General features: G+C 49.1%; 1 protein-coding gene and 1 long non-coding RNA gene across 8 annotated transcripts in view; one reads left to right on the forward strand and one right to left on the reverse strand.

Annotated features, from left to right (window-relative positions):
* The window catches only part of ZNF169 (zinc finger protein 169), a 122914-nt gene extending 122472 nt beyond the window's left edge, over nucleotides 1–442 (reverse strand). For 3 of the 7 annotated variants that reach the window (XM_070589973.1, XM_070589966.1, XM_070589962.1), the window contains exon 1: nucleotides 256–442. The gene's annotated coding sequence lies outside the window, so the exon portion shown is untranslated. The remainder of the gene's footprint in view (nucleotides 1–255) is intronic. The other 4 variants (XM_070589972.1, XM_070589961.1, XM_070589981.1 and 1 more) reach the window with 3 other exon arrangements.
* An 8000-nt stretch (nucleotides 443–8442) lies between these two features.
* On the forward strand, nucleotides 8443–20194 carry LOC139078562 (uncharacterized). Its single transcript, XR_011531574.1, has 2 exons — nucleotides 8443–8570; nucleotides 16580–20194. It is a non-coding gene; the product is annotated as an uncharacterized lncRNA (long non-coding RNA).
* Nucleotides 20195–20549: the final 355 nt, after the last annotated feature.

Consider the following 20549-nt stretch of genomic DNA (forward strand, 5'->3'; position numbering starts at 1 on the left):
CGGGGTGAAGAATGTGAAGAATGACCCCTCCCCCCGGCCCGTGAGGCGCTGGGCGGGAAGCGGAGGGGGTTGGGGCCGGCCGGCCACGCGGCGCCCATCCCCCGCCCGCCCAGCCGGCCGCGCCGCCGCCCGCCCCGACCAGGCCGCCGCCGGCCAGCCTGCAGCACTGCCCTTCTCCCGCCGCCGCGCGGCCGGGGCTCCCACGGAAGGAAGATGGCGACGGGGCCGCGCTAGCCGTCCCGCCTCCGTACCCACCTCAGGCTCGCGGAGAAGGCTGCCGCCCGCCGTCGTCTTCCGCGGGGACAGCGGGGTCCTCGCGCCCGCCGCCGCCGTCCGCCGCCGCCCGAGAGCCGCGCGCGAGGACCCAGATGGAGGCGCGGGCGGGCGGGCCGCGGCGGCCTGAGGGAAGGCGGCGCGGGCGCCGGGAGGCCGAGGCGGGGGCGGGCGCGAGGGCAACGCGCGAGCCCATTGGCCGCGCCGCCTGACTGACGAGCGCCTTGCCCTTTCGCCTCAGCAGAGCCAGGCGATCCGGGACCCCACTGGAGGGCGGCGGCTGGGCCCGCCCCGCGCGGGGCGCCAACGTGGGAGGGGCTCGCGGGGCCGCCTCCCTGCCTGCTCCCCGCTTCCTATTGGACGGCTGCGAGAGTGGCGGGGCAGCGTCCCGCCTCCCGCGCGTGATGGACGGGCGTCGTCACGTGGCCGCCGAGGGCGCGCGGGGCGGCGGGTGCCGCGCTCCGGCTTGGGGGCGTGTCCTCGGTGCGCCCACAAAGGCCGGCCCGCTGTGCCTCAGTTTCCCCTCCTGCGGATGATGCCGCCGTGGCGGCCGGCCGCCCGAGGCTTTGGAGGCTTTCGTCTGCAGCCGCCTTTCGAAGCAGTCCTCAATCCTCCTGGTTTCGAGTCGCCTGAAGCGTGGCTCCCCACGCCCGCTAGGACGGCCCTGCGCCCGGGGAGCGCGCGGTCGGGGCCTCGGGGCCGTCCTCTGGGCGCGGACGCGCGGGGGCGGCGCCCGGGAGCCGTTCTGTGGGCCGCGGGGACGAGGAGCCGGGGACCCGGAGTTCCGGGGGAAGACGGGGCGCGGGGGCCCGGGGCCGGGGCGGCCGGGTCGCCGCGGGGTGTCCGAGCTCAGGGGCGCCGGGCCGCCGCGACGGAGGGGACTTGCCCCCGCGGCCCCTGCGGCGCCGCGACCCTCCAAACGGCGCGCGTCCCGGTCCCGCCCGAGAGCCGGTGGGCCTGCCGGGCGGCTGGGAGACGCCGCCCCGCCCCGCCCGGGCCCCGTTCTGCCCCGAAGGCCGCGAGGGGAAGGACTGATGGAGTTGGCCGGATAAGTGAAGCCCGGAAAGTTAGGAAGTTGGAAACACAATTTTGTGAAATCTCTAACAGGCAAAACATTAGCTGGAGCGTCTAGTGGTTAAGAGCGAGGACTTGAATCCCAGGTCTGCCTCTTCCCCGCTGGGCCAATCGCTTATCCGATAACGGGGATTATGACAATCCTTGCCTTGTGGAACTATTGTAAGCGTCCCACGAGTGAAAGTTACGAGTCCTTAGAACAGTGCTTGGTGCGTATAAACTGTGTAAGTGCCTGCTAATGTGTTATCCGTAATATATAAAGTGGATATGTTTTCGAGTCCATAGGAAAAAAGTGAAGGGTCCTTTAAAATATACACAAAGCTTGTGAACTGCGATTCACAAAAGAAAGGAAAACGGCCAATACATGTGAAAAGATGTTCGCCCTCTTTAGTAATCAAATAAATACAAATCACATCTGTCGCCCAGTTCTTCATAGATCATTGTTTAAACATACTCTAAAAAACCACGATGGTGATGTAGACGTAGATTTATTGATCCGGGAAGATTACCAGGGTTATATTGTTAAGTGAGAAGTAAGGATACAAAGTAATGTGTATGACATGACCCCATAAATCTTAAACAATGGCTAGTTCCGGAATTATTCATGATCTTTGTTGCCTTCACCCATTTCTGGATTCTTAGCAATGAGTGTATTGCTTTCATAATCAGGAAAATTACAAATATAAAAGCTATGCCAGTGACAGTTGTTCCCCAATATCCACTGTCGGCTTTTTTTGTAGTAAACACAAACCCGGTGTTCTGGTGAGAGCAGAACTAGAGTGCCCTTGGGTGCAGCCATGTGACTAAGTTCTGGCTGGAGCAGGAGGAGGACAGGCAGGGTTTCCTGGTTCTGCCCTCCAAGGGAAGGGCTTCCCTTTGTCTCCCCCTTTCTGATTTCCAGTGGCCTGAGTGGAACGGGGTGTAGTGGAGAGCCCCACGGGGTGAACCCCAGGCCCCTGCTGGCATCTTGGGGCGTCCTCCAACAAAGCTTGGACTGGAATTGAGAGAGACCTGACTTCCATCTCTCCTAAGCCCCTCATTTGGGGGATACTTCCACGGGCTCGGGCAGCATGCTCCCGCAGGGCGCTGTCATTCTGCAGGTGGGTTCTTAGGAGGTGGAGACGGCACTTTGTGGAAAGACCACACACCTTTGATCGTAGGTGAAAGTCCCAGCTCCTGTTTCCCAGGTCGCCCTTGGGCAGAGACGCTGCATTAGATCACAGTAGGGCAGTGGTTTGGAACTGCTGAGTGACCTGGTTGTCACTAACGTTATTTGAAGAGGTAGAAGAGGCAGGAAGAGCACACATTTAAATCCTCACTCAGGCCCAGGATGACCTGCTGGCAGTGCGAACCAGCCTGCGGTGATCCTTGGGTTCAAGTCTGAGCCTGCCCTGTGGCCTGACCTCAGCCTCCCTGCCCCCCACACTGGTGGGGGCAGCTCCTACTGCTGCTCAGGCCACCTGGAGTGCTCATCCCCATCTTCGCCTGGCTGGTCCTAGTCTCAGGTGGCACTTAAACGTGGCCTGCTCAGAGAGATGTTCCGGCCACCCAGCCTGAGCCCCACCCCATCACGACTGCACACTCTATTTTTATGACACTGGTGGCAGCATTTTGGCATCCTCTTGAACCCATCCTGTTTTATTGTTCTCCCCTCAAGAGAGCAAGAACCATGTCTGCATTTTCACAGTTGTGTCCTGTTAAAAAGACAACAGGCCCAAATTGGAGTCACTTGTGCTATGCCCCACATCAACAAACTAGGGCTTAATACCTAACCTAATTGCAGTCCAGCCTCTCCCAGGAATGTGATCCTGACCCGTCAGTCTGAAATTTCCTGAGCAGCACCAGAGAGATAATCCACTAAGAGAACTGTGTCCCCTAAAGGAAGGTGACCTTGCCTGAAATAATCCTTTTGTTATTTATGACTTCTTCCTTGTCCCACCGACTGTCTGCCTTTAAAACCCTTTCCTTTTCTGTAGCTCTTCAGAGTTCCTCTCTACTTGCTGGAGGGGATGCTGCTCATTCATGAAAGGTTGAATAAAGCCATTAGATCTTCAGATCTACTCAGTCGAATTTTGTGTTTTAACAGTCTGCATCTCCTAGAACAGGGCCTGGTGCACACAGTAGGTGCTCTGTAAACATCTCTTGAAGTGTGGAATTAAAAGCCAAGAGACTAGGGCAGTGGCAGTGGGGGCTGAGCTCAAAGGATACACATGGTGGAGAGGCCACAAGCGAGTATCTAGGCCCTGAAGGCTTCGACCAGCGACAGTGTGAAAAAGCAGAGGGAGCAGCAGCCAGCTGGGCCACAACAAGGAGCTGCTGAGTCCCGAGAAGACCCCCAAACTCCCGCCGCTGAGTTCCCAGAGTAGCTGAGCCCCACAGGACCCCACAGGCCCAATGTCCCCCTACACACACATTAAACCCTACACCACATCCATTTATTTTAGTCTTGCCAGACCCCCAAAACAAGACCAAATATACAATTTGCAATGCCTAATCCTCATAAAAAACAGCATAAATTTTACCCCATCATACCAAAACACTAAAAATCTACCCAACAGTCCCCAAATTCCCTCACACTGACCATCTCAGATCCCTCTTCTGGTTCCACCTCTCCGCGGGCAGCCTCAGAACAAAACCCTTCCTCCACCTTTGTTTCCCTGCAACCAAAACAACCCAAGGAAAGCAAGCACACTCCTGGGAATGCCCTCTGACTGGCTGCCCTCCACGCGGCCCTCGCCCAGGTCTCTGTGCGCCGCTGCCTCCGGCCCTATGCTCAGCGAGCTGGGTGTGGGGTCGAGACCTCTTGGTCTCCCTGCCCTTCATAGCCTAGACCCCGATCCTTAGTCCTGGGGCCCCCATGGTGGGCCCATCAGGAACATGACGTCTGCACAGCCCTCCCGAGATCCCGCCCACTCTGGCCGGCCGCACCCCAGGGGCCTCTTGCCTCCCGGTCTGTCTGCCCATCTGCCAGGAGCAGCTGCCACATGAGGAGCCACAGTGGAAGGAGGGAGGCCCCAGGTGTGGCAGGCACCCCTGGCACCCCCGGGGTGCAGTGGGCAGTTATATTGTCCACCTCCACCAGAGGCTGCAAACTGCAGATGGCCTGGAGGTCCCATCTGGCTCACAGAAGTGCTTTGTTACGCCCACGCAATGTTTTAAATCTATTTCTAATTAGCTGCTGGCTTTCAAAAGAATCAAGACATTTAACACAAAAAAATCTGGGTTTCTTGCTTTTCTCAAAAAAACTGGAATCTCTGGCTACACTCAGCCTACATTCCAACAGGACAACATTTTCTTTATGCACAGCGTGGGCTCTGCTATTTGTCACAGCCCACCGCCCCCCAGCCTGCTTCATTTTTATTCGGAGCCTGGCTCCATGGTCATCTGTTCGTGGCCTCACCACCGCCTCCTTGGGGCCCGGCTCCTGCCCCACTTGGGTCGTGGGGTTTGGTCTAGGCCAAGAGAGTTCTTTCCTGGGAACATATTAAACAGGAACTGGGAGGAGGGAACCTCTTAGCCTGGGACGCCAAGCTGTAACAAGAGAGAGGAGGTCATTCTGCAGGACAGACACAGAACAAGCATTGAGAAGCAGAGGCTTCTGACAGCAACTAGGTCTGAGTCTCGTCACTCCTGAGGCCACCCTGCCCTTTCCCTCTGTCACTTGCAACCAGTCACGACTGACAGTGAGGTGGCTGGGAGGAGGGTGGGCTTGAGAATGACATTGGGAATCCACATTTCTGCCATGCTGCTCACTGTGCGGTTCTGGACAGATCGCTGACCTCCTCTCAGGGCCTTCATCTGCACAGCGGGGCCTCTACGTCTCCCCTCCTGAGGGGGACATCCGTCATGTTGCTCACGGGAAGCATTAAATGCAATGCTGGTGCATAGTAGGTGCTACTAAGGATTCCATAAACACTGATGGACTTCATGGTAGATGTTTACCAAACTCTGGTGGGCTGGAATTAAGAAGCGTGAGCTCCCTCCTGAAGGAGGGCAGCGGTGTTCTTTAAGGAGGTATTTCCAGATCAGTCCTGCCTTCAGACACTGGGGTGGGCTGGAGGAAGCCAGGCCTCCACCAGGTGGCCCTGGATTTGCGTTATAGTCCACCCGTTCAATGACTGTGTCATCTTGGGCTAGTTATTGAAATTCTCTGACCCTGAGGTTCCTCCTATAAAGTGGAGATAAGAATTTTCATCTCTTTCAGTTATTTTCAGAATGGAATTAACTTATTAACATAAAGAGTCCCTAGTAGTGTATACTAAGCATTCAACAAATTGTAGTTATTGTGATGGAAAAAGAAGAAAAGCCACGGGGCAGAGCAAGCCAAAGGTTTCGTTTTTGGGGGAGCTGTTGCCATTGTGCTTTCTAGTGTCTGGGGCTCAGCTGAGCTACAAGCGCACAGTCGGTCATCGGAGCACAGAGCTGTTCTGTTCAGTTGTGCCAAGAACTCACCTCCTGCGCCACCCACTCCTCCAGCCATACCAGCAGCCCTGAAGGTTCAAAGACGCCTGTGTGAGCCGTAAGCAACAAGCTTTTTAAGCAGATATCCATTAACAAAAAAAAGGAAAAAGTTTTGGACGATCAATTAACAACATCACACCCCAAATCAAGAGAAAAACTGCAATGTGGAAAATATCTTCTTTTGCTTTTAAAGATTGGCACCTGAGCTAACAAGTGTTGCCAATCTTTTTTTTTTTTAATTCTACTCCCCAAAGCCCCCCAGTACATAGTTGTATATTTTTAGTTGTGGGTCCTTCTAGTTGTGGGATGTGGGACACCGCCCGAGCGTGGCCTCACGAGGGGTGCCATGTCCATGCCCAGGATCTGAACAGACGAAACCCCGGGCCACCAAAGCAGAACGTGTGAACTTAACCACTCGGCCATGGGGCCAGCCTCTTTTTTTTTTTTCTTTTTAAGAAGTGAAGTCCAGCAACTTTCAAGTTGCAGCAAAATGATAAAGGTCACGGACATTTTGAAGCACAAATACTGCATTATACAGTGGACTCTCTAGACCCAAGCTCAGCTCCCTGTGCAGAGGACTTGCTGGGAGAAGAGGCAAAGGAGGAACAAGACGGGTTTCCAGGAAGCTTTGCCTCTTCACTGGCTTTTGGCACGGAGCCCAACACTGCCTTGAACAAAATATCCTTAAGCGCTTGTGGGGGCAGACGGCCCTGAGCAGCGCAGCCTGCCTGCCAGGCCTTGAGGAGCCCGGCCGAGCTGGCCAGCACTTGGTTGGTCTCAGAGGGCACAAGAGGCAGTGATGTCTACTCCTTTAATGAGCTCTTAAAAAATAGCGCCAGAGGGAAACACTGTCCTTGGCAGGGACCTGGGGGACATGCTGCCCTCCATGAATCTCTCCATCTCGACCTTGAGCCCTTTTGCTCCTGGAGAAACTGCGCTCACTCGAGTGATGCTGCAGGAGCATCTTCATCTGCTGCTACAGCTGTCGCGGGGGCCTCCCACTCCCGGGCCACCAGCTGTAACTTCTGCAACCTGAAGCTGTGCTCCCTCTCCAGCTGCTTTTTCAAGGTGGTGATCCCTCATTTGATGCCATGGAGCAGGCTGTCTCTGATGGCGTTGACCGTGGCCCGCATGTCGGCAGTGCTGGTGGAGAGTTCCCAAATGAGCTTCTCTGTGTCCTGTGGGGGTGGTGGGAACATTTCCTTAGGAAAGACCTCCAGAGGGCAGACCCCAGCACCTTGGCAAGGCATGGCCTCAGCCTCCACTGGGCCGGGGCCTTGGGCACTGCCGGTTGCCTCCCCTGCACCCATGTTTCACCTCTTTCCTACCCAGAGCACCCTGACTCTTCTGGCCGGCAGTGTGGGCAGCTGGGAAAGTACCACATTCGCTTCCTGCTTCCTCACGGTTAGGGTGGCCAGGCGTGCAACAGAAGCAGAAGTCGGAGTTCTTGGGAGGGGCTTCTGGGAAAGCTGCTTAAAAGTGGGCAGATGTCGCTGGGGCAGCCTGGACCCTTTCCCTCCCCTTTCCTCCCACTGGGCCCCGGGGTCATGCCACATGGGCAGCCACCCGTACCCGTGGTCTGACCAGAGCACATGGCACTGCTGAGAAGAGGGTGGAACACCATGAGGCCACCAGCCCAGCCAGCCTTACTTCCTTACCTCTGGACATTTCATTAGGTAAAAAAACAGAACCCTAATTTTTTTTAAGCCACTGCTCATGGGTTTCTATTACAATCAAATGCAGATTCTTATTGAAAGAATAGCCAAATGGAAGAATAACCCAAATAATTTTGAGGGGAATGAAATCTCAGACCCACTCTTTGTGATGTTTCTAGAAAAAGTCAAGATCTCCCACTCTGGACTGTCCACAGCCTACAACACCCTTCCCTGTCTGACAACCTGCCAGCCTCAGCTCCCAGCACCTCTGTGAGCACCTCTCCCCACGTGGGAGGCGCACAGTGTAGGGAAAAGTGCCCCGATGGAGAGGTCATGCAGACCCTGCAGTAATCTTGGCTCTGACATCTGAACAGTCCCGTATCGGAGATTCCTGCCTTGGGAAAAAGAGATCGTTGTTCTGAAGAGAAGGAAATGAGGCGACAACTATGTGGCGCCCAGCACCAGACCAGGCACGGAGTGGGCACTTACCAAATTGAACTTACCTTCCCCGATGCCTCCTCCCCGTCACGCAGCCAGAGGCTCTTCCATTTACACGCTTTATACAGGTCTTGTATATGTCACCATAGTCAAAACAGTGCAACACAAAAATATTCTAGCATTACATGCAAACTTTGAAATAATGTGACTCTCCCCCAGCTGAAAATTCTTCAAGAATCACCATTTCCAAAACGATGTTTTTAAGTTGCCAATTTAGCTGGTAAATAGTTATGCCCGCCATCCTTTACCACCACGCAGTGCCTGCCCAGTATGTGTTTGGGTGTCCTGCCTGACCCGCCAGACTAACCTTGAGGGCGACAAAACCAAACAGACGTAATAAAAGTACAGCAGAATCTCACGGCAGTGCCCAGGGCTCTGACGAAGGGGAAAGGGAGACCAAACAGGGGCGGGGCAGCGCTGAGGGCTGAGGAGGAGGCGGCTCACGAGTCTGGATGGTCTGGGAAGGCGTCTCGGAGAAGCTGACCTCTGAGGAGAGAACTGAACGATGGTCATGCGATGGTCGTGTCTGAGGGAAAGAGCTTCCAGGTGGAAGGGCCACAAGGACAAAGGCCTGAGAAGGAAACAACTTGGCGTGTCTGGCGGAGCTGGGTGAGGCTGAGGGGCTGAGCCTGCTCAGAGTGGGCTCAAGGGCGGGGGGCGGGGAGGCACACGGTGGATTCATTTGCCATATAACAGACCTCCCCCAAGTTGGGGATTTTGAACAAGCAAATGACCTAAAACATGGAACAATCACTCTGGCTCTTGGTGGGTCAGAGTGGGCACGAGGAGCCCATGTGGGAGCCACTGGAGTGTCCAGGCCAGAGGGATGAGAGTGGGCAGGGGAGGCTGGAGAGGCTGTGGCGGGGATGCATCTGGTGACGGAAGAGGTGCTTGAGCAATGCCTGGCACTAGGAGAAGACTCGCAGGAGCAGGGTTAGGGGCGTCAGGAATTCGGTTTGACCAGGTCATGTCTGAGATGCCTGAGGAGGTCCAGTGAGGTTTCAGGGAGGCAGCTGTAGGTGCAGGACTGGCGCTCAGGACAGACATCTAGGCTGGAGATAAACTTTGGGGTCATCAGCACATATGGGGTTCTTAAAGCTAAGGGACTGAGAGAGATTGCTTACAGAGAGAGTGTAGACTGAGGGCAAGCTGAGCCACAGGCCAGGCGGGTGTGTCCAGATACATAGATCTGACAGCGTGGAGGAGCACAGAGAAGTGGCCGGGTGAGCAGCAGAAGGTCGGACAGCCAGGAAAGGCTGAGCCCGGAGGTTAATTCTCTCCAGTCCAGAAAGTGTGCCTGGGATGGGAATGCACGACTTCCAAGGTGCTGGCGCACTGGGGCAAGAGGGAAAGAGGCCAAGAAGGAGCAGGCCAGTGATCTCATTTGTACCCTTCGCCCTCTTGGGTCTTTTAAGATTCTTGGTGTTTTGAGTTTTTCATATTAGTTTGGTTGTTTCTTAGCTTCCAAGAAACTTTACAGTTCTGTATTATACAGGAAATATTGAAATTCTACAAATTGTGGACTTTTTTTTTACCCTTGTATAATGATCTATTGTCTGATAAATAAAGGTTAAAAGATGTGTTTTCTGATAAGCATTTTAGGCTTTACAGAGAGAACAGAGCCACGAATACAAAAACAAAAATTTAACAGTTTGCAGCATTGTATTCATTACCTTGCATGCGTCATTTTTATTTCTGTTTTTATAAGGAACAGGTGATGCAGCAAAAATATTTTTTAGTGGGATAATAACTCCCATGGAGAAGTTCACAAAAGAACAAGCTTGCTTATTTCCCTCGACCCTGAGTCTCATTTGAAATACACCTGGATTCTCCAGGGCGTGGAGTGGTGGTCTTCTCGACCCCTCAGTGAACATGCCATCAAACTTCAGCCTCAAACACTCCTATACCTTTCACAGGACCAAGATGCTCATGGTTGGCAAATACCTGCTGGTCAAACCAAAGCTTTTGTGAGCAGCAGGGGCATCAAGTCACTGAGCGGGGCCTCTGTCCTGCTCACCACCGGACACTCGGTGTCCAGCACGCAGGGGCACCCGATAGACACAAACGCCCCAATGAACGACTGACAAAAGTGCGTGCTTCCTTTACCAATGATGCCATATGTTTGCCAGAGTTTGATAAGCCCAATTTTTCAAAATATTCTTTAAGTTTTAAAACAGCTTTATTGGGTATAATTGACATGCAAAAACCATACAATTTGATAAGTTTTGAAACTTATTTGATGTTTCCAAGCCATCACCACAATCAAAACAGGGAACATATCTATCACCCCCAAAAGTCTCCTGGCACCTTCTGTAATTTCCCCCTCCTCCCTGGTCCTCAACGTCCCCTCCCCAAGCAATCATTCCCCTCTCTCTAATTGCATATTAGTTTGCATTTTCCAGAATTGTATACAAAAGGAATCATACTCCTTTTTGGTCTGGCTTCTTTCGCACAGCAATTTTCAGATTCCTTCATGGGCGGTTGTGTGTATCAATTCATGTCCATTCATCTGGACATCTGGGCTGTTTCCAGTTTTTGTCTATTATAAATAAAGCTGCTATGAACATTTGTGTATAATCTTTATATGCACACATATTTCCTTTTCTGCTGGGTTTTGAAACCTAGGAGTGGAATGACTGGATCATATGTTTAACTTTTTAAAAAACTGCCAATCTGTGTTCCAAAGCATCTGTGCCATGTTACCTTCCCACCAGCAGCGTCCCAGAGTTCCAGTGCTCCGCATCCTCAGGGGTGTTGTGGTACCTTACTGTGGTTTTCATCTGCATTTCCCTAGGGACTAGTGATGCTGAAAAATCTTTTCCTGTGCTATTTGCCATCTGTATAGTGTCTTTGGTGAAGAGTGTGCAAATTCATTGCGTATTTTTGAGTTGTGTGTCTTCTCAATGTTGAATTTTGAGAGTTCTTTGTATATTCTTTATCTTTTATCAGGTATGTACTTTACAAAGATTTTTTTCTCCTATGTTTTCTTCTACAAGTCATATAGTTTTAGATGTTATATATAGGTCTATGACCTATACAGAGTTAAATTTTGCATATAGTGTGAGGAATGGATGCAGGTCCATTTCTTTCTTTTTCCCTTTTTTTTTTTGCAATTTTTCTTTCCAGTTGTCCCAGCACCATCTGTTGAACAGGCTTTCCTTTCTGCACTACTTTGCCTTTGCAGTTTTGTCAAAACTCAGTGTCCATATGTGTGTGGATGTACTTCTAGACCCTGCATTCTGTTCCACTGATGTATTTGTCTATCTTTAAGCCAACACCATCACTTTGTAATAATTCTTGAAATCAGGTAGTGTTAGCTCTTTTACTTTGTTTTCAAATCGTTTTGGTTATTCTAGAGCACTTGCCTCACCACATGCGCTTTAGAATCATCTTGTCAATTAAAAAAAACTCTGCTGGGATGTCAATTGTGACCGCGTTAAATCTGTAGAACAATTTGGGGAGAACAGACATCTCAACAATATTGTCTTTCTATTGTAGATAGTATTTATCTCTTCATGTACTTAGGTCTTCTTTATTTCTCTCAGCAATATTTAATAGTTCTCAGGGGACAGATATTACACTGTAAGATTTATCACAAAAATCTTTTGTAAGATTTATCCATAAAGCATTTCATGTTTTTGGTGTTATTGTAAATGATGCTTTTAAGTTTTTCATTTTTAACGGTTTGTTGCTATTTAGAAATACAATTGATTTTTGTACATTGATCTTGTATCTTTCAACATTGCTAAACTCACCTATTTGTTCTACTAGCTTGTAGATTCCATCAGAGTTTTTACAGAGATGACGAGGCCGTCTATAAATAAAGACAGTTTTGCTTCTTCCTTGGAAAAATCAGAGAATCTGAGATATTTTTAGATTGCTGAGCTTTTATCAAAATAGGTTTTTCCAAAATTTTTTCTGTCTATTGAGATGATCATATGGTTTGTCTTTTTTATTTCGTTATTATGGTGAATTCTATTGATTGCTTTCTGAAGGTTAAGCCAACCGCATGTTACTGGGGTGAAAATGTGTTACACTTTCATGTACATTTGGATCTGATCTGCAAAGTTTTTAGGAGAATTCTTGCATCACTGTTCATAAGGGAGATTGGTTATGATTTTCTTGGCCTGGTTTTGATTTCAGGGTCATGCTGGTCTTAGAGAGTGAGTTGGGATGCATTCCCATTTCCTCAGTTTTCTGGAAGTTTGTGTACATTTGGTATGGCTTCTTCCTTAAACGTTTGGTAGAATCCACCAGTGAGCATATCTGGGCCTGGAGTTTTCACTGTGGGAAAGTTTTTAACTACAAATTTAACTTCTTTAATAGAGAAATGGCTATTTTTGTAACTGATTTCTCCTTGGGGAAACCTTGTTAGTTTGCACCCTTCACAGAATTTAATCTAAGTTGGGGAATTTATTGGCTTAAAGTTGTTCACAACAGTCCCTCTATCTGTTGGAGCCACTCCTCAGAAACAGAGGCAGATGGTGATGACACCACACACACCAAGGGGGTGAAAAGGGCTGTCACTCACATAATGATGCTTTCTGGCAGAAAGCGGGGCGGGGGCGGGGATGGGCAGCTCCAGGCAAGTCTGAAAACGGCCTGAGAGAGCAGGGCAAGCGGACTGGTCTGGAGGTTTTTTGGTGGTTATGAGGGGCTGGGTTGAAGGTTCCCACACACAGCCTGGTTTGAACTTCCCGCAGGTGCCAAAGGAGAGGGCACCTGGGCTTGCTTAGCAGCTTTCCCAGAGGTGGAACAGACGGGGAAGAGGCAGAAGCGAGGCTCCAAGCTGTCAGCAGCCAAACACCAAACATGGAGTCTGACTCTTTATGACATTATATTTTTAACGTCTGTAGAATTTGTAGTGAAGTCCCTTCTCATTCCTCATCTTGGCAAATTGTGTTTTTTCTCTCTCTCTCTCTCTCTCTTTTCCCCTGAGCAGTCTGGCTAGAGGTTCAATTCTATTGATCTTCTCAAAGAGCTAGTTTTTGGTTTCATGGATTCTCTTGTTTTTGGTTCTTGATCCCGTTGTTCCTGCTTTGATCTGTATTATTCCCTTTATTCTGCTTGCTTGGGTTTAATTTGCTCTTCTTTTTCGCCCTTTCTTAAGGTGGAAGCTGAGGTCAGTAATTTCAAATCTTTATTTTATAATTTAAATTTCCCACCACATCCTGCTTTAGTGGCATCCCATAATTCTGATGTGTTGTGTTTTCATTTTCCTCCAGCACAAAGTAACTTCTAATTCCCTTTTGGTTTCTTCTTTGATCTATGGGTTATTTAGAATGTCTTATTTATTTCCAAATAATTGGAGATTTTCCAGAAATCTTACGTTATTGATTTCTAATTTAATTCCACTGTGGTCAGAGGACACACTTTGTACGATTTGAATCCTTTTAAATCTGTTGAGCTTGTTTTATGGTCCGTATTGGCAAGCTGTGTGCACTTGAGAAGAATGCGTGCTCTGCTGGTGTTGGGTGGAAGGGTCTATAAATGTCAGGCAGGTCTGGTTAATAATATTCAAGTCTTGTATATGTTTGCTGAATCCTGCCTACTTGTTCTATCAATTATTGAGAGATTGATATTGAAAATTATGAACTTGTTTTTTTTTTTTTTTAGGAAGATTAGCCCTGAGCTAACTACTGCCAATCCTCTTCTTTTTGCTGAGGAAGGCTGGCCCTGAGCTAACATCCATGCCCATCTTCCTCTACTCATGTCCGCACCCGGGATCTGAACCAGCGAACCCCAGGCCGCCAAGAAGCGGAATGTGCGAACTTAACCACTGTGCCACCAGGCCAGCCCCCTGGACTTGTCTATTTCTAGAGTAGTTCTATCTGTTTGGCTTTATACATTTTGAGGCCTCCTTATTAGATGCATAGACATCTCAGACTGTTGTTACTCTCTTGATTAATCGACCCCTTTATCAAAATAAGATGACCTTCTATACCCCTGGTAATAGCATTTGGTCTGAAATTTGCTTTGCCTGGTGTTAATAGTCATTCTAGTGTCTTTTGATTCATGTTGGCATGACACGTCTTTTTCTATTCTTTTATTTTTAACCTATTTATATCTTTATATTTAAAGTGCAATTATCATAGGCAGCATACAGTTGGGTCTCGATTTTTTTCATTCTGACAAACACCTTTTTAATTGGGGTAGTCAGACTATTTCAATTTAATGTGATTATTGACATGGCTAGATGTGAGTTTTATCATCTTGCTATTTGTCCAATCTGTTTTTTGTTCCATTTCTCCTCTTTTTCTACCTCCTTTAGGATTACTTGAGTATTTTTTATGATTCCATTTTATCTCCACTGCTGGCCTATTAGCTGTAACTTTTTCTTTGTTATTTTAGTGGTTGCCTCAGGGCTGACACGTCTTGAACTTGTCACAGTCTACCTTCAAGTGTTATTACACCCCTTCCCAGAGAGGATAAACCCGTTTAAGAGTGTACTTCCATTTTGCCCTCCAGCCTTCATGCTACTATTGGCACACAGTCTACTTTTACATGTTGTAGACCCCACAATATCTTTTGCTATTTTTTAAGCAGTCAGTTATCTTTCAGAGAGATTTAAAAAATATGAAGACAATTTTATACGGTTATGCATTTAGTTGCCATTTCTGCTGCTTTTCATTCCTTTGTGTTGATCCAGATCTTCCTTCTGCCCAAAGGACTTACTTTAACATTTCTGTAGCCTGGGCCTGCCCGTGATGAATTCTTTCAGCTTTTGTATGTCTGAAGACATTTTTATTTTGCCTTCACTTTTGAAAGATATTTTCACTGGATATAGAATTCTAGGTTGACTTTTTTTTTTAATTAATACTTTTAAGAGTTTGCTCCACTGTCTTCTTGATTAGATGGTTTCCAGTAAGAATCTGACATCATTCTTATTTTCGTTCTTTTGTACATAACATAACTTCTTTTCCTCTGGCTGCTTTTAAGATTTCCTCTTTATCGCTGCTTTTCAGCAACTGAGTATGATGGGTTTTGGTATAGTTTTAACCATATTTCCTGTGCTTGGGGTTTGTCAAACTTCTTTGATTTGGGTTTATAGTTTTCACCAAGTTTGGAGAATTTGAGGTCATTACTTCTTCAAATACTTTTTCTGTCTCTCCCCCACCTTATCATTTCCTCAGGGATTCCAATTACCCAGATGTTGAGACACCTGAAGTTGTTCCACAGCTCACTACCACTGTTTTAAAAAAGATTCTTCTTCCTTTCTGTGTTTCATTTTGTATCACTCCTATTACTACACCTCCAAGCTTTTCTGCTCAATGTCTAACCTGCTGGTAGTCTTATCCAGGGCATTTTTCATGACATTGTAGTTTTCATCTCTAGAAATTCAATTTGAATCTTTCTTTGTATCTTCCATGTCTCTAACCTTTTGAAATATGGAATACAATTATAATAATTTTTAATATCTTTGCTAATTCTAACATCTGTCTCAGTTCTGATTTGATTTTGATTGGTTGGCTATTGTTTTCATTATGGGCCATATTTTTCTGCTTCTTTGCCTGCCTGGCAATCTTTGATTGGATGGCAGACATTCTGAATTTTACCGTGTTGGATGCTGTATATTTCTGTATTCCTATAAATGTTCAATTTTGTTCTGGGGTACAGCTAAGTTACTTGGAAAGAGTTTGATCCTTTCAGTTCTTGCTTTCATTATTTCTTAGACATGTCTGGAGCTGTGCTCAGTCTGGTCTATGACTTTCTGAGTGCCCCTCCCTGTGTCCCAGGATTTATGAGTTTTCCAGTCTTGTTAGTGGGAACAGGCATTATTCCCGGTCCTGACTGAGCTCGGGCACTGTTCCCTCCGTCCTTCCTCTGCTCCCGCCCCGACTGGAGGTGGTTTCTTCTCAAACATGTGCTGACCAGTTCTCTGCTGAATACTCGTGGGACCCTCTGCAGATTTCTGGGCTCTCTGTTTGGGCAGCGCTCTCTTCTCTGGACTCTGTCCTGTGCACTCTGCCCACCTTGACCTCCCCAGAATCTCAGCTCCATCTCCTGAACTCAAGGAATCTGTCAGACTTTGCTTGGGTTTGCTCTTTCTGCCCCATGGCCTCAAAACTCTCTCAAGGAGGTGAACTAGGGCAATGCAGGGCTCACCTTATCTATACCCTGTCTCTCAGGGATTATTGTCTTCATTGACTGAGGTACAGGGTCTCGAAAACTGTGGTTTCATGTATTTTTCTGCTTATTTTGTTGGTGTTTCAGAAAGAGAATAAATTCAGATCCTGTTATTCCATCTTGGCCAGACAAGGAAGTAACAAACCCAATTTTAACAACCATTATTTGGTATTGAGAAGATCTACAAAAGTCAGCTGTGGGGGACACAGATATTCTGCCCAGATCTCCCTCTCCAGGGAGGACTCACTTCCTGCCGTCGTATGACCAGCCTCCAGCTGTCATACCCTCCAGGGTTACCCTCAGCTGTGCCCTTCTCAGAGCAGCCCACGTGCAGTGGCTGAGCAAGAGGACCTGCAATAGCCTGGCCATTCCAGCGTGACGTGGGGTGCTCTGACGGACAGCGTTGGCCCAGAGTCCCCACCTGGACCAGGCCTGCATTGTAGTTTGCCTTCCCTTCTGTTTCATCTGCTTCTTCCCCTTTCCTTTCACAGGTGTCAATCTTGGATATCTTGTACCCAAAACTCTGTCTCAGCTTCTGCTTCCAGAGAACCCAACGTACAGTATGGACTCTGAGGTGCTAGTGTGGCCCAGAGATCAGCGCCCAGCACACACTGGCCATTCTGCAGATGCCCCTTCTCTACAAGACCTGGAAGCTCACCACTAGAATTTGTTTCTCAAAGACCATCAAGTCTTCAGCGTGTGTGTAACTTAGAAAATTTTGTTCTTTTGACAAAATGTATCCAGAGGTTAATTCCTAAAACCTATGTTGCTGGCAGAAAAGTCATGAAATGAAGAAAATAGGCCATAGAAGTTAGGACACATCTTACTTCTTCATCTTATAAGACGGTAAATGATGTGGCCATTCACCTACTGTTCTGAGAAGCCCTTAAGGCAATCAGAATCCACCCATTTCTCAAGGTACACATTTTAAAACTTGACATGTTTCGGACTTAAGGAGAGTCAGTCTCCAGAGCATTTCTCCCTCGTGATTAAACACCGCCTCTGTCAGTCTAGTGCCCTGAAGAGAAAACTGTTTGAGCTGAAATCAAACCTTGCGCTGCTGTCTACGCAGGGAAAGGACGGGAGCCAGGGCCCGTACCTGCCGCCTGGGCCAAGTGCTCAGATCTCTGCAGCACGAGCTGAGCATCCTCAGCAGAGTTCTCTCTCCTCTCGGCATAGGCATCAGAAGGCTTGGCCATCTGGTGAGACTTGTGGTCCCAAAGGGCTTGCACATCCCACATACTGGTTCTTCATCACACAGGCACATCTTATGGACAGAAGAAAAGTCAATGGCACTCGTTCCCCTACACACTCGGGACCTGCCCTGCCCCACGCAGGGGACGTGCCAAAGGTGTTTTTAAGCAGGTATCAAAAGTGACTGGCTCAGGAGGCCCTGGCGTGTGGAGGACAGAGGTGACGGCAGTACCTGGTACTTGAGTGGTGACTTAGCAAGCACATCCGCATTTGGTATTTCATGGAATGCTCACAACGACCCTTTAATTTAGATAGAATTGTGCCCTTTTTAAGGGGAAGAATGCTGAGATGGCTCCAAGGTGTTAAGTGACTTGTCCAAGGACACACTGCCAGGAAGGGACAGCATTGGGATCGGAAGACGAGGGCTTTTCCGCTCTGCCAAGCCACAGCCTGATAGGGCTCCTGTGAGGACTGAATATCGTGATGTGTGCCACATGCCTGGTGTGGTACGTGACAGTCAGTGGACATCACCCTCATGCGAGCTATTGATAATATTATAAGGACCCCGACAAAGCTGACCCCACTACAGGCTCATGATAAGCTGGGCATGGAGCTGGGCAGTGGCATAGCAGTTAAGTTCACACTCTGCTTCAGCAGCCTGAGGTTTGCCGGTTAGGATCCTGGGTGCAGACCTACACACTGCTCATCAAGCCATGCTGTGGTAGGCATCCCACACATAAAATAGAGGAAGATGGGCATGGATGTTAGCCCAGGGCCAATCTTCCTCAAAAAAACAAAAAGAAGAAAAAAGATAAGCTGCGTGCATCTCAGATGGAAGTGGTCAGGAGGAGCTTCCCCACCCTGCCAGTCCCTCACTTCCCTATTTGGCTTGTGGGAGCCTTGGAACAAACACTTGTGTCCTGGAAGGGAGGTAACTGCTGAGGATGAGACAGAACCACTGAGAATTTGTGGCAACAAAACCAGTTTTTAAAGGCAGCATCTAAACGGGAATACCGACCGTCATCCTGTTCTCCTGAGTCCTCTTAGTGGCCTGAGCTAGCATGCCCCAACATACCACTCTGTCCTAGAGGGAGGAGGGCAGCTAGAAGGAACAGAGCAGACGCCGGCAGAGCTTGGAGCAGCCCAGGAGACTGGCTGAGGGTGGAGAATCTTAGGGAGACCCTGTGCCGTGAGGACAGACCCTGACATTCTGCACTGAAGAGCCAGGAGCCCGGGAGCTATGAAACCCTGCATGGGAGGCACGTCTATGCTTCAGGAGTGGCTGCAGAGCTTCAAGCTAGAGACAAATTATGAAGACTCGAGAATACTTTTGTGTGTGTGTGTGTGAGGAAGATTGGCCCTGAGCTAACATCTGTTGCTAATCTTCCTCTTTTTGCTTAAGGAAGATTGTCGCTGAGCTAACATCTGTGCCAATCTTCCTCTATTTTATGTGGGATGCTGCCACATCATGGCTTGACAAGCAGAACTAGGTCTGCACCCAGGATCTGAACCTGCGCACCCCAGGCTGCTGAAGTGGAGTGTGCAAACTTAACCACTACACCACTGGGCCAGCCCCAAGACTTGGGAATATTTTTTTTTTTTTGAGGAAGATTAGCCCTGAGCTAACTGCTGCCAATCCTCCTCCTTTTGCTGAGGAAGACTGGCCCTGAGTTAACATCTGTGCCCATCTTCCTCTACTTTATATGTGGAACACCTACCACAGCATGGCGTGCCAAGCAGTGCCATATCTTCACCCAGGATCCGAACCGGTGAACCTTGGGCTGCCGAAGCAGAGCGTGTGCACTTAACCGCTGTGCCACCGGCTGGCCCGACTTGGGAATACTTTTGACCTCCTCCAAAGAAATCTCCAACTTCATTCCTACCTGACCATTAACAAAGCAGCCTAAACCTGGGGGTTGGTGCTACGTGATCTGTGAGACATGGAAACCTCTGCCTCTCCAGGGTTGCTGGGGGATCAGCTGGGCTCAGCTTGTGAATGGGCTTTGTCAACAGAAAAGACTTAAAGCTGGAGCGGTGCTATATCAAATTCATAGCTGAGTTAGATCTGACACGGGTCATCCTAAAGTCAGCGCCAAAGGGGAAGATTATTTACGGCAAATTACCTTTGAAGATCCCTTAGCGGAGGACTACGGGATTAGAGTACACATGGTTTCACATAAATCACGCTGTAGACATGTGCACATAAGCATCACACAGAAGATGACACAGGGTCACATGACGTACCGTGTGGAACACTCATGCTGAAGATCAAACATCAGAATCATAGGCAGCTCTCTAAACTGTTCAGTCCCAATAGGAATGTGGAACCAACAGACGTAACAGCAGATTCGCTGGTCCCATCTTACCCCACCCTCTCTCCCTGGGATGACCAAGGGAAACTAAATTCTCATAAATCTGAATATGATGCTACTTTGCTGTTACTGTTTGAGCCCCTCTATCTGAGGTCCCTTAAATCCTGCTGTGGGCTGCATGGCTGAATACCACACACACACGTACACACATGCACACACACACCGCACCACACACACACACACAAAACCCTGGGCTCCACCACTAAGAAGAAGGAATGAAGTAAACACTCATGTGTGCATTTATATGGAAAGTAATCCTCTGAGCAAACTCCTGAGCAAATACCTTGGTTTCAGCTATAAGGTTGCTGAGTAATTTGGCAGATTGGGTGGGTAGGCAAGAATAACATGAAATAAAACGTGTAGTGGAGTACCAGGTTCATGCTTTCTCCACGCTGCTCACACATTTGGGCAAGCTGGCCCTGCTCCTTCGTGTGAAGTGTCTCAACTTCCTCCTTAAACTTCTCCAGTATGTTTTCAGCGAGGATGTTCCTCTGCAATCCATTCGTTCTCCTGCCCCTCAAATAAATGACCTAAAACACAGAGATGGCACTAGCTGATGGCAAATTCTCTGGGCCAACGGTGACACTGTCATGGGGGAAGGACAGGGTACCTCCCCTCCTGCCTGCATACACACCATCCAGCGGAGGAGGGAACACACACCCACCTGAGCGAGTGCAGAGAGGGCTTGCAAAGGAAGAGGCATCCAAACACTCCTCACCCTACAGCTGCCCCTCCTGCCCAAAGGCCCCTGGCCTGGGCTGGAGTGTGCATGCTGTCACGGTCTGCGGGAACAGGTGCCACTGACTGCATCAGGTGAAACGGGAACCTGTCTTCTTGCACTTGGTGTGTCTTGGTTAGCACCCGCTCTGTCTTCAGGGAAGCCCAGCCCATGGGG

This window comes from Equus przewalskii, chromosome 22 (genome assembly GCF_037783145.1).
Source record: "Equus przewalskii isolate Varuska chromosome 22, EquPr2, whole genome shotgun sequence".
NCBI classification, from domain to species: Eukaryota; Metazoa; Chordata; class Mammalia; order Perissodactyla; family Equidae; genus Equus; species Equus przewalskii.